The sequence below is a fragment of the Tursiops truncatus genome, chromosome 11, assembly GCF_011762595.2.
Source record: "Tursiops truncatus isolate mTurTru1 chromosome 11, mTurTru1.mat.Y, whole genome shotgun sequence".
Lineage (NCBI taxonomy): Eukaryota > Metazoa > Chordata > Mammalia > Artiodactyla > Delphinidae > Tursiops > Tursiops truncatus.
The window spans coordinates 59866974-59884570 of record NC_047044.1 but is presented as its reverse complement, the minus strand read 5'-3'; positions in this window follow the sequence as shown (position 1 = coordinate 59884570).

Sequence of the window (17597 nt, the reverse complement as noted above, 5' to 3'; positions counted from 1 at the left end):
ATATATTTCAGTTAGTGAAGAGTGCTGCAGGGTAATGAGACGGAAAGTGACCAAGAGTAGGAAAGCAACTTTACTCCTGGTGTTGAGAGGCCCCTTTGAAGGAATAACGTTTGAACTGTGAGAAGGAGACAGCCTTGGGAAGATTTTCGGTGAAACATCAAATGCAAAGACTGTATTTAAAATTTTCTCATATGGTTATGAAGGTGGTAAATTTTATGTTATGTGTTTTCTTTGTTTGTTTGTTTTTTCTTGCGGTACGCGGGCCTCTCACTGTTGTGGCCTCTCCCGTTGCCGAGCATAGGCTCCAGACGCGCAGGCTCAGCGGCCATGGCTCACGGGCCTAGCCGCTCTGCGGCATGCGGGATCCTCCCGGACCGGGGCATGAACCCATGTCCCCTGCATCGGCAGGCGGACTCTCAACCACTGTGCCACCAGGGAAGCCTTGTTATGTGGTTTTTTTATCACAACTAAAAAAAAAACTTTTAAAATGTTACTGTAAGTATAAGGACAGTTGACTCAAAATATTACCCATGGAATCGCTTTTCTCTCAGGTAACTTCCTTTTGCAGCTTTATATTACTCTGCTTTCTGAACTTCCTCCCTAGGATCTCATCTATCCTCATAGCCTCTGAAAGGTGGAAAGAATCCAGGTGATTTCTCCCCAGGTAACAAAGGTGAAACAGAAACATACAATCACTTATGTTCTTGTGAAGTGAACTGAGAAAAGTTGAGAGGAGTCTTGACTTCCAATCTACTCTCCCCTAAAACAATTCCTACTTAAAAGAATACAACGATAGAAACAGACCTCAATATATATGGGAGATTTGTATATAACAGAGGTGGCATTACAAATCAGAGAAGAAGGGATTCCACACATTGTGTTAAACCAATTGACTATTACTCTATACATGCAAAATAATTACTATACTAGACAATGTTTATAGGTGTCACTATGTTCCAGGCACCATTCTAAGTGTATTACATGCATTAATTCATTTTTTCCCCGAATGTATATCTCCAATCCGTATCTCTCCCCTGAACTGCAGACGTATCTCCAGCTGCCTACTTAACAGATCCACCTGGATGTCTGACTGGTATTTCAAACTTACCATGTCCAAAACAAATTCTTCCTTTCTCGCCCACATGTGCCCCTTCCCTAATCTTCCCTATCTTAGTAAAAGTTACCTTCATAGTTCCAGCTGTATTTTTTTTATCGTGATATAATTCACATACCATGAAATTCATCTTTTTTTTTTTTTGGCTGCACCACACGGCTTATGGGATCTCAGTTCCCTGACCAGGGATTGAACCCGGGCCATGGCAGTGAAAGCGCTGAGTCCTAATCACTAGACCACTAGGGAACTCCCCAAATTCATCTTTTTAAAGTGTACGTGTAAACCAACTATACTTCAATAATAAATAAAATAAAAATAAAGTGTACAATTCAGTGATTTTTAGTATATTCACAAAGTTATGCAACTATCACCAATATCTAATTCCAGAACATTTTCATCACCCCCCAAAGAAACCCCATATTCACTAGCAGTCACTCCCAATCTACCCCCACCAAACCCTGGCAACCACAAGTCTACTTTCTGTTTTTGTGGATTTGCCTATTATAGATATTTTATATAAATGGAATAATATATGTGGCCTTTTGTGGCTTCTTTCACTTACCATAATGTTCAAGGTTCATTCAGGTTGTAACGTGTCAATCAGTACTTTATTCCTTTCATGGCTGAATAATATTCTATTGAATGAATATACCAATTTTTGTTTATCCATCCATCAGTTGATGGACATTTGGGTTATTCCCACTTTTGAGCTATTATGAATAATGTGACTCTGAACATCCATTTACAAGTTTGTTTTTCGTTTTGTTTATTTTTTAAATTAATTTTTATTGGAGTATGGTTGCTTTACAATGTTATGTTAGCCTCTACTGCATAACAAAAAAATGAGCCATACGCATACAGATATCGCCTCCCATTTAGGTTACCACAGCGCATTAGGTACAGTTCCCTGTGCTATACAGTATGTTCCCATGGGTTGTCTATTTTATACATAGTATCGATAATGTATATGTATCAATCCCAGTCTCTCAGTTCCTCCCATCCCACCCCTTTCCCTCTTGGTATCCATACATTTGTTCTCTATGTCTGTGTCTCTATTTCTTTTTTTTATATAAATTTATTTTATTTATTTTTGGCTGCATTGGGTCTTTGTTGCTGTGTGTGGGCTTTCTCCAGTTGCGGCAAGTGGGGGCCACTCTTCGTTGCTGTGCATGGGCTTCTCATTGCGGCGGCTTCTCTTGTTGAGGAGCATGGGCTCTAGGTGCGTGGGCTTCAGTAGTTGTGGCACGCAGGCTCAGTAGTCGTGGCTCGCGGGCTCTAGAGCACAGGCTCAGCAGTTGTGGTGCACGGGCTCAGTTGCTCTGCGGCATGTGGGATCCTCCCGGACCAGGGATCAAACCCGTGTCCCCTGCATTGGCAGGCAAATTCTTAACCACTGCACCACCAGGGAAGCCCTGTGTCTCTATTTCTGCTTTGCTATATATCTATACCATTTTTCTAGATTCCACATATATGCATTATTATACGATATTTGCTTTTCGCTTTCTGACTTACTTCACTCTGTATGACACTCTCTAGGTCCATCCACGTCTCTACAAATGACCCAATTTCATTCCTTTTTATGGCTGAGTAATATTCCATTGTATATATGTACCACATCTTTATCCATTCCTCTGTTGGTGGACATTTAGGTTGCTTCCATGTCCTGGCTAATGTAAATAGTGCTGCTATGAACATTGGGGTGCATGTGTTTTTTTCAATTATGGTTTTCTCTGGGTATATGCCCAGCAGTGGGATTTCTGGGTCATATGGTAGTTCCATTTTTAGTTTTTTAAGGAACCTCCATACTGTTTTCCATAGTGGCTGAATCAATTTACATTCTCACCTACAAGTTTTTACATAGACATTGTTTTCAATTCTCATGATATATACTGAGGAATGGACTTGCTGAGTCATATGGTAGATCTACGTTTAACTCTTTGAGAAACTGCCAAACTGTTTTCTGAAGCAGTTGCATTATTTTACTCTTACCAGCAATATATGAAGGTCCCAATTTCTCCACATTCTCACACCAACACTTTTATCACCCATCCTTCTGATTCTAGCCATCCTAGTGGATGTGAAATGGTATCTCATTGTAGTTTTTTTTTAAATTAATTAATTTATTTTTTTTGCTGTGTTGGGTCTTCATTTCTGTGCGAGGGCTTTCTCTAGTTGTGGCAAGCGGGGGCCACTCTTCATCGCGCTGTGTGGGCCTCTCACTATCGCGGCCCCTCTTGTTGTGGAGCACAGGCTCCAGATGCGCAGGCTCAGTAGTTGTGGCTCACGGGACTAGTTGCTCCACGGCATGTGGGACCTTCCTGGACCAGGGCTCGAACCCGTGTCCCCTGCATTAGCAGGCATATTCTCAACCACTGCGCCACCAGGGAAGCCCCTCATTGTAGTTTTGATTTACATTTCCCTGATGCCTAGTAATGCTGAACATCGCTTCAGTGGCCATTTATATGTCTTCTTTGGAGAAATGTTTATTCAAATCCTTTACATATTTTGTAATTGGGTTATTTGTTTATAACTATCTAGTTTGCATGAATACCAACTTAATTTCAATAGCATACAAAAGCTTTGCTCTTACATAGCTTTATTTCCTTTCTCCTTTGCGCTGTTGTAATAATTTCTGTATTTTCATTGATATTCTTTATTTGTGCTGTTATTGTCATACAAATTACATCTATCCACGTTGTGTGGAGGTAGGAGATAGATAGGGCCCAGGCTGAACAGCTGCAACTGGTTTCCCTAGGCTGAGCAGCTGTAGCTGGTCTCCTGCTGATGCTTCAAGATGGGATACCAGTGGGAGCATTGGGCCCTGATTGGGTGCATTCTTGTAGATTTCCTGGCCCAACACATGCTCAGAGAAGGCCCTCAGCCTAGGGGAAGGACAAAAGGAGGGGGAAGATACCAGATGGAATCCATCTTGGCTGAGAGATGGGCACGCACACCAGGACCAAATATGGAGATGATTGGCCAGAGAAAACCCAGAAAACTGCCCCCATATAAGCAATCTAAGCTGCCCCTATGGTGCATAATTCACTCCAAGTCCACCCCTGTGTTTTTCCACATGTACTATGCTTCTAATAAACACTTTTATCTTTTTCACAATCTTGATCTCTTTGCTGAATTCTTTCTTAAAAGAAGGCAAGAACTGAGGTCCTTCTTCCAGCTTTTCACCGCTGGAGTCAGTATGACCATCAGAATAGATTTATGATGATAGTTTTACACAATTATCTTTCAAATACTATAGGAGAGAAAGAGTTACAAACAAAAATCACATTTATACCATCTTTTACATTATAGTTACCTATGTAGTTACCTTTATTGGTACGCTTTATTTCTTCATGTGGATTAGAGTTACTGTCTAGTGACCTTTCACTTCAGTCTAAAGGACTTCCTTTAGTATTTCTTGTAGGACAAGCATGCTAGTGATGAATTCTCATTTTTGCTTATTTCGGTATGTCAATTTCTCATTCAATTTTTTTGAAGGATAGCTTTGCTGGCTATAAAATTTTTGTTTGACAGTCTCTTTCTTCTAGTATTTTGAACATGTCCCACTACTACCTCTGGCTTCCATGGTTTCTGATGAGAAATTGTATTGAGGATCCCTTGTGTGTGGTAAGTCACTCCTCTCTTGCTGCTTTCAAGATTCACTCCTTTTTATTTTTTAATATTTATTTATTTACTTACTTACTTTGGCCACAACAGGTCTTAGTTGAGGCACACGGGATCTTTAGTGGTGGCATGCAGCATCTTTTACTTGTGGCATGCAGGCTCATAGTTGTGGCATGCAAGCTTTTTCGTTAAAGCATTCAGACTTCTTAGTTGTGGCATGCGGACTTCTTAGTTTCAGCATGCGAACTCTTAGTTGTGGTATGCATGCGGGATCTAGTTCCCTGACCAGGGATTGAACCTGGGCTGCCTGCATTGGGAGCGTGGAGTCTTACCCACTGGACCACCAGGGAAGTCCCTTAAGATTCACTCTCAGGGACTTCTCTGGTGGTCCAGTGGTTAAGAATCGGCCTTCCAATACAGGGGATGTGTGTTCAACCCCTGGTTAGGGAACTAAGACCCCACATGCTATGGGGCAACTAAGCCCACGTGTTCTAGAGCCTGAGCACCACAACTAGAGAGCCCTCATGCCACAACTACTGAGCCCACACACCGCAATGAAAAGATCCCACATGCCGCAACTAAGACCTGATGCAGCCAAATAAATAAATATATTTTTAAAAGATTCACTCTTAATTTTTGTCTTTTGACAATGTGGTTATGATGTGTGTAAGTATGGATCTCTTTGAACTTCTCCTTCTTGGAGTCTGTTGAATTCTTGGATTTGTAGATTAAGATTTTTCATCAAATTTGGGAAGTTTTTGGTCATCATTTCTTCAAATATTTTTTCTGTAACTTTCCTCCTCTCTCCTCCTGTGGTACACTTGTTAGCATATCACGGGTCATTTTTCTTCATTCTCTTTTCTTATTCCTCAGACTGAATCATTTCAATTGACCTGCCTTCAAATTCACTGTTTCTCTCTTCTGTTTGCTCAAATCTGCTGTTGAGCCCTTCCAGTGAATTTTTCATTTTCGTTGTTGCATTTTTAAATACCAGAATTTCTATTTGGCTCTTTAAAAAATAATTTCTATGTTTTCATTGATATTCTCTATTTGGTCAGACATTCTCTTTCATTTAGTTCTATACACATGGTTTCTTTTAGTTTTTTGAATATATTTTATTTATCTATTTTTAATTGAGGTAACATTGGTTTATAACATTATATAAGTTTCATGTGTACAACATTATATTTTGACTTCTTTATACACTACAGCGTGCTCACCACCAAAAGTTTAGTTTCCAACTGTCACCATAGAGTTGACCCCCTTTACCCATTTTGCCCTCCCTCCCCCCACCCCCACCTCTATTAACCACTACTCTGTTCTCTGTATCTATATGTTTGTTTTGTTCATTTATTTTTGTTCTGTTTTTTATATTCCACATATGAGTGAAATCATATGGTATTTGTCTTTCACCATCTGTCTTATTTTACTTAGCATAATACCCTCAAGTTTCATTCATGTTGTTGCATTTGTCAGATTTCATTTTTTAAGGCTGAGTAGTGTTCTGCTGTGTGTGTGTATCACATGTTCTTTAGTTGTTTTTTGAATATATTTAAAACGGCTGATTGAAAGCCTTTGTCTAACAAGTCCATTATCTGATCTTTTTCAAAGACAGTTTCTATTGACTACTTTTTTTATTTGTATGATCTGTATTTTCTTTTTGCGGTACGCAGGCCTCTCACTGATGTGGCCTCTCCCATTGCGGACGGAGCACAGGCTCCGGACGCGCAGGCTCAGCAGCCATGGCTCACGGGCCCAGCCGCTCCGCAGCATGTGGGATCTTCCCAGACTGGGGCACGAACCCGTGTCCCCTGCATCGGCAGGCGGACTCTCAAGCACTGCGCCACCAGGGAAGCCCTGTATTTTCTTGTTTCTTTGAATATCTCGTAATTTTATGTTGAAAACTGGACATTTATAATAGTATAATGTGGCAACAATAAAAATCAGATTCTTCCCCTCACCCGAGGTCTCTTTTGATGCTGTTTCATGTTGTTGGTGGTGTTTATTTGGTGGATTTTCTGAAATAATTCTACACATTCTGTATTCTTTGTCATGTATCCTCTGAGATCTCTGCAGAGTTAGCCTAGCAGTCAGGTAATTAGTTGACAGAGATTTTCTTAAATGCCTGGAACCAACCTGTCTTTGCCAAGGGACTCCGAATTCATATTGGGGTATGTCTTCAACACTCAGCCAGGCAGTTCGCAACTCTGCCTTAGGCTTCACTTCCTGCTTACACAGAGCCTCAAGTTTAGTCAATGGTGAGAGTTTAAGTGCTTCTAAGTTCTTCCCTGACCATGCACCCAGCCTTATGAATGTGCATGGCCTTCTAGACTCCCAGGAACATGTCAGAACATTCCAAAGCCCCAGTGGACATTGTAGTCCCCAGATTTTCCTTTTATATTTTTTGGTCAGCCAATTTTTTTTTTTTATTTTTTACCCCAACTGCTATCTACAACCACAGCAGCTGCAATGTTGAAAAATTGCCTCTCATTATTTTAAACAAATGCCTCCAGGGAAAAGGCTGTTTGCATGAGGCAAGCTCTGAGTCAGATCAAATAAAGATAGCCTGGAGTGAATCTTCTAGGGAACCACCAGATAGGTCAAATAATGACAATTCTCTGAAGATGAGGCTTTAAAGGAGCTCCAACTGCATTCTGCCCCCTCCGTGGGCCTAAAGGGCTGCTGGTTTTCACCGTGATTGCAGGATTTTGGTTTTCAAGGTTACCATGGAGCTGGAGAGAGGGGAAGATGGGAATAGGACAAATTAAAATGCCACATAATTCACTGTTCTTACTGAGATTCAGCCATTTTTCTTTCATAAACACTCCCTTTGTTGTTGCAAACCTTTGGTTAATTTCCAAAGTTTTACAAAAGCTGATCCTGCCAATCGTGCCAGTGTTCCCATTGCTTTTATGGAAGAGTAGATTTTTGGAGGTTCTTAATCCATCATTTTTGCTGATGTCATTTCTTCCAGTTGTTTTTCAGCCAAATCCTTTAGAGTCATCCTTGATGACTTTCTTAAACATCCTATATCAGCAAATCCTGTAGAAGCAGAAAATCCTCTACTTTCAAAATATATCCAGGATCCCACCACTCATCACCACCTTCTTCTGTCTTCTCACTCATTGTTTTCCAACACCACCACCTCCTCACTTTTCCTTAGACTGCCAAGCATGAGCCTGCATTTTTCTACCAGGTATGCACATTCCCTTACTTCCTTCAAATCACTGCTCAAATGACATCTCCTCAGAAATGCTCCCTGACCACTCTACACCTCATACCCCATCACTCTATCCTCCTCATCTTGCTTCATTTTTTCTTAGCATTTACCTGACATATTATATTATGTTTAATAATATTTATTGTTTGCTCCCATTAGGAAGTAAGCTCATAAAGTTAGAGGCTTCATTACTGAGTTTATTGTTGTATCTTTAGTGCCTAGAACAGTACCTGGCCCACGTTGGCAATCAATAAATTCTGGTTGAAAGTATGTCATTATCTTTCATTTGCTCCTCCAGATCCACTCTCCCCCTTCTTCCCAGTATCTAGTATGGACATCAGTGGACTCCTGTGCCCTCTGGCTTCAGCCCATGCAGAACCCCAGTATGAGTTTGGAGAAGGAAGGCCAGCGAAGTCAGAGTATTTATTCCACAGGCTCTTCCCTGCAAGATTGCCTCAGATTTACCCTATCCCTAGATCTAAGATCACTATGTTTCCAATAACCACTACCTACCGTATTCCTCCCTTTTGGCCTCAGTGTTATAACAGCTTCTTTGCTGTTACTACCCTCAGGATATTGTAATACCCCTTAAGGTTCCCCTTTACCTATCCATATCTCTGTAAATAAACCCATCTCATATCATCCTAATTTAAGATGTTTCTTTGGGTCCCTGCCTCATACAGATGAATAATCCTAAGAACAACTCTATGAAGTAGATATTATTACCATCCCCATTTTACGGATGAGAACTCTGAGGCCCAGAAAGATTAAGAAACTTGCCCAAGATTACATAGCTAGTAGGTAACAGAGCCAGAATTTACTTTAGAAAAAAATGTGGAAGAATATTTTTATGACAACATGATAGGGAAGGAATCCTACACAAAACTAAAAAAGCATACCCATAAAAGAGAAGACTAAAAAACTTAAATTCTCTATATCAAAAGATACCATAAACAAAGTGAAGAGATAAATCACGGACTAGAAGATATTTGCACTCCACACAAAGGATTAGCATATAGAACATATAAAGGACTCCTAGAAATTAATTTTTTAAAAACCATAAACAGGGGCTTCCCTGGTGGCGCAGTGGTTAAGAATCCACCTGCCAACACAGGGGACACGGGTTCAAGCCCTGGTCCGCGAAGATCCCAAATGCCAGGGAGCAACTAAGCCCGTGCGCCACAACTACTAAGCCTGCGCTCTACAGCCCCCGAGTCACAACTACTGAAGCCCACCCGCCCAGAGCCCGTGCTCCACAACAAGAGAAGCCACTGCAATGAGAAGCCCGCGCACCACGACAAAGAGTAGCCCCCGCTCTCAGCAACTAGAGAAAACCCGTGTGCAGCAGCGAAGACCCAATAAATGAATAAATAAATAAATTTATTAAAAAAAAGCATAAACAACACAGTAGAAAAATAGGCTGGGCAAAGGATAAGAAGGTGGTCACTCCAATTATAGCTGCAGTAGGAGATGTAGTTTCATTGCCTGAGCAAATTAATATGTGCCCTGGTACCTACTATGCAGCTACAGATCTGGCAAATACCTTTTTCTCTATCTCTGTCAACAGGGCCTGCCAGAAGCTCTTTGCTTTAAGCTGGCAAGGCCAGCGATACACCTTCACTATGCTACCTCAGGGGTATATCAACTCTCCAGCCCTATGTAATAATTTAGTTTGCAGGGATCTTTTTTTAAAAAAAATTATTTTAGGCTGCGTTGGGTCTTCGTTTTTGCGCGCAGGCGTTCTCTAGTTGCGGGAGCAGGGGCTACTCTTTGTTGCAGTGCGCAGGCTTTTCATTGCAGTGGCTTGTCTTGTTGCGGAGCACGGGCTCTAGGCATGCGGGCTTCAGTAGTTGTGGCTCACGGGCTCTAGAGATAGCCAAGGTGAAGGATAAATTGTTGCATCTGGCCCCTCCTACAACAAACAAATAGGCACAGTGCCTAGTGGGCCTCTTTGAATTTTGGAGGCAACATATTCCTCCTTTGGGTGTGTTCCATTGGCCCATTTACTAAATGACTCAGAAAGCTGCTAGTTTGGAGCGGGGGCAAGAGAAGGCTCTGCAACAGGTCTTGTGCAAGCTGCTCTCCTACTTGGCCACATGATCCAGCAGATCCAATGGTGCTTGAAAGTGTCAGTAGCAGATATGCTCTTTGGAGCTTTTGGCAGGCTTCTGTTGGTAAATTGTGGCATAGGACCTTAGAATTTTGGAGGAAAGTCCTGCAGATTACTACTCTCCTTTTGAGAAACAGCTCTTGGTCTGCAACTGGGCCTTACTAGAGACTGAATCCTTAACAGTGAGCAACGAAGTTACCATGCAACCTCAGCTGCCCATCATCAGGAACTGGGTGTTATCTGGCCCACTAAGTCATAAAGTTGTTTGTGCACAGCAGTAGTCTATCGTCAAACAGAAATAGTATATATGAGATCGGGCTTGAGTAGGCCCTGAAGGCACAGTAAGTTATGTGAAGATGTGGCCCGAATGCCCATGATCCCCACTCCTGCTACACTGCCATTTCTCTCCCAGCCTGAGCCTATGGCTTCATGCAGAGTATCCTGTGATCACGTGACAAAGGAAGAGACTTAGGCCTCGTTTACAGATAGTTCTGTGTGATGTGCAGGTACCACGCTGCAGTAGACAGTTGCAGCACTACAGCCCCTTTCTGGGACATCCCCTTTCTGGGACACACTGGTGAAGGGAAATCCTCCCAGTGGGCAGAACTCCAAGCAGTGTACCTGGTTGTTCACTTTGCTTGGAAGGAGAAATGGCCAGGCATGTGATTATATACTAATTTATGGGCTGTGGTTAATGGTTTCGCTGGATGGTCAGGGACTCAGAAGGAATATGAGTGGAAAATTGGGGACAAGGAAATTTGGGGAAGAAGTATATATACAGGGAATTCCTTGGTGGTCCAGTGGTTAGGACTCAGCGCTTTCACTGCCGTGGGCCCAAGTTCGATCCTTGGTTGGGAACTAAAGATCCTGAAAGCTGCGCGGCTTAAAAAATTTAAAAAGAAAAAAAAAAAAAGAAGTATGTATACAGACTTCTCTGAATGGGCAGAAAAAGTGAAAATATTTGTGTACCTTGTGAAGGGTCACCAAAGGATGACCTCAGCAGAGCAGGATTTTAATAATTCTGTGGCTACCAGACAGCCTCTTTCCTCAGCTGCTCCTGTAATCACTCAATGGGCTTGTGAACAAAGTGGCCATGGTGGCAGGGATGGAGGTTATGCATGGGTTCAGCAACACGGACTTCCATTCACCAAAGCCAACCTGACTACAGCCACTGCAGAGAGCCCATTGTGGCACCATTCCTGAGGGTGATCAGCCAGATACCTGGTGCTGGTTGATTACACTGGACCACTTTCATCATGGAAGGGGCAGCATTTTGTTCTTACTGGAATAGACACTTACTCTGGTTATGAACTTTCCTTCCCTGCCTACGATGCTTCTACCCAAACTATCATTCATGGACTTACAGAATGCCTAATCCACTGTCATGGGATTCCACACATTATTGCTTCTGATCAAGGAACTCATTTCACAGCAAAAGAAGTGCAGCAGTGGGCTCATGCTCATGGAATTCACTGGTCTTACCATGTTCCCTACCATCTGGAAGCAGCTGGTTTGATAGAACAGTTGAACGACTTTTGGAGACCCACTTATAGTCTACTAGGTGGCAATATCTGATTATTTTTGCTAATGTATAAGTACAATTGATTTTTGCATGTTGATCTTGAATCCTATAACCTTGCTAAACTCTTAAGTCTAGTGGCTTTTTGGTAGATTCCATAGGATTTTCTATATAAGTAACATGTTACCTATGCAAAAGGACAGTTTACTTCTTCCTTTCTAAAATATATGCTTTTCTTTCTTTATGCACTGACTAGAATCTTGAATACAATGTTGAATATAAGTGGTGAGAGCAGACATCTCTATAATTCTCAGTGCATTTCTATGTTTCAAATAATTCACACTTAAACATTTGTAATTCATGTCAAAATTAAAGGAGAAATGCAAGAATAGTACAAATAGGGACTTCCCTGGCAGTCCAGTGGTTAAGACTCTGCACTTCCTCTGCAGAGGGTGCTGATTCAATCCCTGGTTGGGGAACGAAGATCCCGCATGCTGTGCAGTGCGGCCAAAAATCAAAAAAAAAAAAAAAGAAGAAGAGTACAAATAACTTTTCCCCCCCTGAACAATTTACAAAAGGAAAACCATTTACCATCAGCTCTAATACTTTAGGGTATGATTCCTACCAAGTAGAGCATTCTCCTACACAACCACAAGAGAGCCATCAGAATCAGGAAATTGATATTTGATACACTACTACCATATAACCCACATACTCTGTTCAAGTTTTGCCAATTGTCCAAAACATATCCCTCAGTGCAAAAGGATCCAGCTGAGGGTCACATGTTGCATTTAGTTGTCATATTGCTTTATTCTCCCTCAGTTTGGAACTTGTCTTTGTCTTGGTCTTTTTTTGATTTTCATGACCTTGACATTTTTGAAGATTACAGGCCAGTTTTTTGTAGAATGTTCCTCAATCAGGTATGTCTGATATTTCCTCATAATTCGATTCAGATTATGCATTTTTGTCAGGAATTACTATGGAAGTGATGCTGTTCTAACTGCACTCTATCAGCCTGTATATTATTTTGATTTGTCCCATTAATGGTAATGCTAGTAACGTTCATCCCTTGATTATGGTGATGTCTTCCAGGTTTCTCCACTGTAAGATTATTCTTTTTCCTTTTGTAATTAATGAGTATTTTGTGGGAAAGTACTTTGAAAGTATGGAAATATCCTCCTCCTCATCAAATTTTCACCCATTTGGTTTAGTATTCATTGATGTTTTGTGGCTTAATTATTACCGATGGCTTCTAAATGGCATTTTCTAATCCCATCATTCCTTCTACATTAATTAGTTGTCTTTTACTGAGAAAACCTTTTTCTTCTTCCCACTTATTTAAAAAAATTTTTTTTAATTTTATTTATTTATTTTTGGCTGCGTTGGGTCTTCGTTGCTGTGCGCAGGCTTTCTCTAGTTGTGGCGAGCAGGGGCTACTCTTTGTTGTGGTGCGTGGGCTTCTCGTTGTGGCGGCTTCTCTTGTTGCAGAGCACAGGCTCTAGGCACACGGGCTTCAGTAGTTGTGGCTCACGGGCTCAGTAGTTGTGGCTCGCGGGCTCTAGAGAGCAGGCTCAGTAGTTGTGACGCACGGGCTTAGTTGCTCCGCGGCATGTGGGATCTTCCTGGACCAGGGCTCGAACCCATGTCCCCTGCATTGGCAGGCAGATTCTTAACCACTGTGCCACCAGGGAAGCCCCCCACTTATTTATTAATTATTACAATCATAATGACTCATAGATTCCTGTTTTATTCAGTGGATTATAATCTTTTATTGTTATTATTTAGTTTGATGTTCAAATTGTCACAGATTTGGCCAGTGGGAGCCCCTTCAAGCTCTTTGTTTTTTTTTTAATTGGAGTATAGTTGGTTTAAAGCTGTCTCATATCCTTTTGAAATGATGTCTCCATCAGTTTTTGGAAGTATAATAGACTTACAATATTATATTAGAGGTGTAAAACACAGTGATTTGATATTTTTATATATTACAAAATGATCACCATGATAAGTCTAGTTACCTCTGTCACCATACAGAGTTATTACAGTATTATTGACTGTATTCCCTATGCTATACACTACATCCGTGACTTATTTTATAAGTGACATGTCCCCATCATTATTTGAGCATTCCACACTTTGTCATGGCACAACCATATATTTCAGGTTCATCTTGTACTTTCCCCTCCCCAGCCCCTGAATCAGCCCTTTTCCCATGAAGCAATGGTTCTTTTCATTGGAGAAATGCTATTTAGAAACCATAGATCAATGCTATGGGGTGTCACTATTCCCAGGTCCTCTCAGTGAACCGAAGTAGGGGGAAAATGTGTTTATGTGTATATATATCTATATCTATATATTATAGATATAGATATATAAATTTTACCCTGATACCTCTAATTCTAACCTAATGTTACAGGGTTCATTCTGATTTTCTTGTTTTCCACATTTGAGACCCTTATCTGGCAGAAGAAACCTGGCTCCCTTTATCTTCAATATATTTATTTATTTGACCAATCCCACTTGTATATAGCCAGTCTTCTGTTGCTGTTGCTTCCCATCACTCCTCCTACCACGGATGCTTGCTTGAGCTCCAACACCCCATGCCAGGCTCCCAAAATGGATTCCACACATGGAATCAGAACCCTCTTTACCCTCCTCAGGCTCTAACATACCACAATGGTATGGGCCACTGCTGCTGCTCATCTAACTGGACTCCTACATTCCCCACATAATGCCTTTTAGACTGAATTATTCAGGAAGGAAGGAAGAAGAAAGGAAGGAAAGTAAGAAGATAGGCAGGCTTACAATTACTTTTTAATTAAGGAGAAAAAAAAGGCTCAAATCATTTTGATTCCTAATTGTCATTCACAGGAGCACTGTTGGCTACTCTTTTACTTGTGGCCGAAAGAAAATCAGGTTTCATTATTAAACTGCCTATGGTTCATCTGTGTGCATGATATATATATATATATATATATATATATATATATATATATATTTTTTTTTTTTGGTACGCAGGCCTCTCACTGTTGTGGCCTCTCCCGTTGCGGAGCACAGGCTCCAGACGCGCAGGCTCAGCGGCCATGGCCCACGGGCCCAGCCGCTCTGCGGCACGTGGGATCTTCCCGGACCGGGGCACGAACCCATGTCCCCTGCATCGGCAGGCGGACTCTCAACCACTGCGCCACCAGGGAAGGACCCATGATATTTTTAATGATTTACGCTATACCCCAAAGAACCATGTTTAAGGTAATTAGATATACAAATTTCAGAGACAAAATAGAATAATTGGATCCAAGAGAGCTACCAGAGACTCAGTATTACTTTCATCTTTGAATAAGCTCTGAAGTACAGGCTTCTAGATGGAGAATATGCCTCAGACACTTATAGATAAGCCACGCACTGCATCTTTTGTTATACTGAGTCAGTTTTTTTTTTTTTTAACGATACGCGGGCCTCTCACTGTTGCGGCCTCTTCCGTTGCGGAGCACAGGCTCCGGACGCGCAGGCTCAGCGGCCATGGCCCACAGGCCCAGCCGCTCCGCGGCATGTGGGATCTTCCCGGACCGGGGCACGAACCCGTGTCCCCTGCATTGGCAAGCGGACTCTCAACCACTGTGCCACCAGGGAAGCCTATACTGAGTCAGTTTTAAGATTTAAGAGTTATCTTAGATGGGATATGCCAGATATGGACCTATAATGGATGATAAATATTTCACACTGATTCAGGAAGGCAGCAGTGCAAAAGAGCATGGGCTCTGAAGCCAGACATCCTGGGTTCCAATCTGCCCTATCATGTTTACCAATAGCGGGACCTTGCAAAAACTGCTCAGCCTCTTTAGGCCTCAATATCTTCATCTCTAAAATGCAGCTTCTACTTCATAGGGTTGTTTAAGCAGATTAAGCAATACCCTTAAAACAGTGTCTGGCACTAGAGGTGGATTTTCCTTGAAACTAAAGACATTTAAGTTTTAGGGAATCTCACTTGCACAGGCTACCTCCAAGGCCCTGTACTTAATTTTATATTTGCAATTTTTTTTCTTTTTCTTAAAAAGAATCCCCAAATTGTATAAACTTCAGGCCTTACCCAACTGGGTCTCCTCCTGTCTGGCACATAGTAAGTACTTGGTAAATGTAAGTTTTTATCAGTTACATCTAATATTAAGAGTGGTTCTTTATGGTGTTTTTGTTTTCAGTTTTGTGTGTGTATATTTTTATTTTTGTTTTTGCTTTTAAGTTGCTCCACCTTGTAGAAAAACAAACTAGAAGATAAGCCATAATGTAGGATATTTCTTCACTTATTCTCCACTAAAAAATATTTATTGAGTGGCTACTATGTCAAAGGTGTTCACAGTCTTGTGGCCAAGACCAACATATATATAAATAATTACAATATGAATAGTAAGTGCTATAATAAGTATATATACAGACACAAAGAGGAAGGCACAAAACTTAGCCTTTTGACTGAAATGTTTTAGTGGATAAATATGAGATTTGGAGGGTGGAGGATTATTCAGTTTGAAGAAACAACATATTCAAAGGCCTTAATTCCTTCATTGAATAAATATTTATCAAGGATCTGCATTATGGCAGGTACTATTCTGGATGCTGAGAATACAGCAATAAATGAGTCAGGCAAGAGCTAGGCTTTCATAGAGCTTACACTCTAGTAGTAGGGGAACTAAATAGGGTAATGCGATAGAGTGTTACACAGTGTATTAGTGCGTGTCCATTCTAAACTGAATGGTAAAAGAAGGCCTTTCTGAGGATGAAACATTTGAGGAGAGGCTTGAGTAACAAGAAGGAGTCAGACATGAGAAGTTGGGGGGCAGGGAGGGGCACTCAAATGCAAGAACTGCTGGTAGCAAAGGACCTAGAATAGCCAAAACAATTTTGAAAAAGAAAACAAAGTTAGAGAACTCACACAACCCGATTTCAAGACTTACTGTAGAGTTACAGCAATCAAGACAGTGTGGTTTTGGTGTAAGGACGGACATTTATATCAGTGGAAGTGAAAAAAGAATCTAAAAATAAGCCTAACTGCATATGGTCAATTGAATTTTAACAAAGGTGCCAGGTCAATTCAATGGAGAAAAGACAGTCTTTTCAAAAAGTGGTGCTGAAACAATTAGGTATCTGTATGTAAAAACAGAACTACAACTCATACCTTGCACCACATAAAAAAAGTCAGCTTGAAATGGATGATAGACCTAAATATAAAACCCAAAACTATAAAACTTCTATAAGAAAATATAAGTGAAAGTCTTCATAATTTTGGGTTAAGCAGAGATTTCTTAGCTAGGACACACAAAACACAAACCATAAAAACAAATTGATAAATTTGGACTTCATCAAAATTGAAAACTTGTCTTCAAAAGATCCTGTTTAAAAAATGAAAAAAACAGCCATGGCCTGGGACAAAATGTATGAAAAACACATACCTGATAAAGGACTGGTATCCAGATTACAAAAAGAACTCTCACAACTCAGAAGAAAACAACCTAATTTTTAAAATGGACAAAAGGTTTGAACAGGCATTTCACCAAATAAATATATAAAAAGATGCTGAACGGGCTTCCCTGGTGGTGCAGTGGTTGAGGGTCCGCCTGCCGGTGCAGGGGACGCGGGTTCGTGCCCCAGTCCGGGAAGATCCCACATGCCGCGGAGCGGCTGGGCCCACAAGCCATGGCCGCTGAGCCTGCCCGTCGGGAGCCTGTGCTCCGCAACGGGAGAGGCCACAGCAGTGAGAGGCCCGTGTACCGCAAAAAAAAAAAAAAAAAAAAAAAAAAAAGATGCTAAACATCATTAGACCTTATGGAAATGCAAATTAAACCACAGTGTCATATCACCACATACCCACTAGAATGGCTAAAATTAAAAACATAGATAATACAAAGTGTTGGGGAGGATGAGGACACCTGGAACTCTCATACACTGCTGACAGCAGTGTAAATGATATACCCCCTTTGGAAAACAATTTGGCAGTTTCTTATAAAGTTACACATACACTTACCAC